Source organism: Aplysia californica, unplaced genomic scaffold (assembly GCF_000002075.1).
Source record: "Aplysia californica isolate F4 #8 unplaced genomic scaffold, AplCal3.0 scaffold00612, whole genome shotgun sequence".
NCBI classification, from domain to species: domain Eukaryota; kingdom Metazoa; phylum Mollusca; class Gastropoda; order Aplysiida; family Aplysiidae; genus Aplysia; species Aplysia californica.
Genome location: NW_004797882.1, coordinates 275,631 through 279,527, shown reverse-complemented (window position 1 = coordinate 279,527; position 3,897 = coordinate 275,631).

Below are 3,897 nucleotides of genomic sequence, written 5' to 3'. Positions count from 1 at the left end.
CCCCCCCCCCCCAATCAAAATACCCAAAACAACAGAGAAAAATTCCCCAAAACTAAAAAAGGCAGAGCTAGCTAGATAGATGGATGGATAGATAGATAGATAGATGGATATATAGATAGATAGATAGATAGATAGATAGATAGATAGATAGATAGATAGATAGATAGATAAATAGGTAGATAGATAGACAGACAGATAGTTCAAACAAATGTTTGTACAGAAAGGAAAATATTAATCTAAATAATATTATGATGCACGTTCTTTCGAACACGAGGTCGAAATTGATATGACAGAATATCTTAAGTATTTGTTTTAAGATAATCATACAGTCAATGGTTATGGACATTGCGCTATAATATAACGTTCGTCTTTAGAGGCACGAGTACAATAATTAAGGACAGAATTTTGTACCAATGGCCAATGAGGAAGAGCAATAACACGGCTCGAAAAAGCATTACAAAGGCTAGTTTTTCTCTGGGTTAAAGTTATGCTGTGTGCCAAGGCGTCGTACTGTAAAGCATACATTATTATAAAAATACTGACATCCCACCACGTAGCTAGTCCTTAGATCACCTAGGGCTGACCTGTATCCATTATGTCAACCCATTTATGCGTGTAAAACTTAACAACAGTTTTGAGGATATAAAAATATTATGTTTTTATATGACATGAGCGCTAACTAGCCAGAACATGCGCAGAATGCTGTAAATGTCACGGCACTGGTGTTCCGAGGGGGTTTATGAATAAGGAATGTTTAAGACGAATCTCGTTAGGTAAATCAAACAACAAAAACATTCCAGATCTGCCTAAGTAGGGTTTTTTTTGTTCTCTCGGAAAATATTGGCTAAATAATAATATTTTGAAATATTGTTGAATTGCATCTCTTTGCGTGACAGATAATCAAAGGAATACAATAAATAAAGATAAAATGGTAAAATGAAAAAAAACCCCAGCTAATTCATTTTCTCTTTTGTGGCTTCTTTTACAATATTATTAGTATCATTTTTATCATTATCATTATTATTATTATTATTAATATTATTATTATTATTGGTATTTCTATTATTATTATTATTATTATTATTATTATTATTATTATTATTATTATTATTATTATTATTATTATTATTATTATTATTATTATTATTAATATGCTTGATCCCTTTGCTGAGCAAGACCTTATTTTCTTTAAAAAAAGGGCACTGCAGTGCAGTTTTGAGCCATTTTTCTTCAAAATGTTTATTTGGGATATCCGAATAATATAAATTCGTATTATGTCTATACTCATATACACGCTAGTAATTAATAATAATAATAATGATATTAATAATAATAATAATAATTATAATAATAGTAAGGATAATAATAGTAATACTAGTAATTATTAACATTCGTATTGCGAATAACCCCGCTCTAAACCAAGCTCTATGTCTTTTACAAATTAACGACATTAACAAACCCAAGAACACTCAGAAACATTCTCAGCTTCCCGTGAATGACACAGAGTAATCGGCCGATTGAGGGCTCAAACACAAAAACACTGACAAGATCTTTCTATAGCTGGGTCAAGTGAGGAAGATGCGTGTAAAATACCCTTCTCAAAGACACATCATTACACCCTGATAGATTGGAACCCATGATCATTCGGTTGCGAGCCCAACAGCCTAACCACTAGACCAATGACACCCTGAAGCTTTTCACTCAATAGCTGCTGGCCTTTACATTTTCCATCGCATAGGGCATGCGGTCTAAAGAATTGTAAAAGCTGTTCTCACAGGTTGTATGAATCAAGCAGCAACAACAACAACAACAACAACAACAACAACAACAACAACACACTCACTCACACACACACACACACACACACACACACACACACACACACACACACACACATCACTCTCTCTCTTTCTCTCTCTCTCTCTCTCTCTCTCTCTCTCTCTCTCTCTCTTTCTTACACACACCTTTCACAGTGAATTTGTTATGAAAATAATAGTAAAAGCTGTTTTTAATGTTGTACGCATAAAGTAATCATGTTACAGGCTTTATCTTAACAGAGCATGACCGCCGGATTTCAGGGGAGCTTGGATCAGCTAACTAAAACAGAGGTCATAGGGACCAAACGCTACACCAAGCTAGCTGAAACCTCATTCGATACAGGGATGTTAAACATTTTCCTCACACCCTATATTAAATTCCAGAAAAAGAATATCTTTTTTTCCCGAAATCTTGTTTCAAACCGAATTCCCACCTACAGAGATTCACTCCTATTCGTCAGATTTTTTACATTTTGATCTCAGTATTATAAAGACACTTCCCAAGACGTCCACTTGTGTGAAAGAGCAACTTTTGTCCTGAACGAGTAGTCTGTGGCCGTCAAAGAAAATTATTTCGAATGTAACTCCTTTGGCCAAGTAACTCATTTGAGTTCACCATTTTTATAATAACGTATTATCTTATCTTATCTTATCTTATCTTATCTTATCGTATCTTATCTTATCTTATCTTATCTTAATCCCAGTACGACAGGTGGCGTTGCTTTTTCCTCCTTAAGTTAATTGAACCGTGATGAAAGCAAAAATGGCGATACATTGCAAATACTTTTAGGACCCTTGCAATTATTTACTAGTGAGGGCTCGTCTTAAAAGAACTATCAAACGCAATGTTTGGAAATTAAGTTCTAAGGATTTTAATATTATGTTTTAGGAAAGCTCGTTCGTTTCAGGAAGATGTTAAAAAAATCAGACATTTAATAGGGAGGACAAGAAGAACATTGGTTATTTCCTTATTGTATCACAAAACTAAATTTGGTGCTTGTTTGTTGGGATATGAAGGGGGGGGGGGGGAGCAAGTTTTTTTCGGGGGAGGGGGGGGGTAAGATGTACATTCCTCAGGGCCATTTTCACTCGTTCCTGATGGTGTTCCGATGACCAGTGGCCAAAACAGCTATCTGTTCTGTCTTGGAATGTCACGAAGTTACAATCAACGTGGGGGGACGATTTATGATCTCTCTGTCGCTACATTGTTGGTCACCTGACGTCGCCGGAAATAACACGTTGATGGGAAAAGGTCAATAGAGGTCAAACTGTCTCTACCTCTCCTCAGAATATTTTCGTTCGCAAAAGATGTGCATGTCTGTCTGTATACATTCACGTACGTTTTCTTCGGGGATCATTTCTCTACATTTCACGGCAGTTACCCCCCCCCCCCCCCCCCCGGGCGCACACACACTTTAAAAAAGCAAAAATCTACAAAAGAGCCAAAAGGAAGTTAAAATGAAAAGGCAAAACAGAACAAAATAAACAAACACAACAAAAGACAGAAGAAAAAAAAACAAAACAAAAAAAACCACACACACACGTTTTAACATCATAAGATCATATTATTTCAAATTAATTTCAATTTTTAATTCTATCAACTTATCTTCATTCATTTAGTCCCCCCCCCCCCTCTCTCGTCCTTTCAAAACACCTTTCTTCATCTCGTGTTTTCTGTCTTAACCTGCCCTTTCTCTTTCTTAATCTCTCTGTCTTTGTGTGTACCTATGTGTCCGTCCGAGTGTCTACGTGTCTGTCGGACTCCCCTGCCCATCTCTTATATAAATTTATATAAATTATATATATATAATATAAATAAATATATATATATATATATATATATATATATATATATATATATATAAAAAGAGAGAGAGAAAGAGAGAGATGTGTATATATATATATGTGTGTGTGTGTGTGTGTGTGTGTGTGTTTGTGTGTGTTTTGTGTATTTATGATTGCGTGTGTGAGTGTGTGTGTGTATGTTTTGTGTATTTATGATTGTGTGTGTGTGTGTGTGTGTGCGTGTGTGTGTGTGTGTATGTGTGTGTGTGTGTGTGTGTGTGTGTGTGTGTGTGTG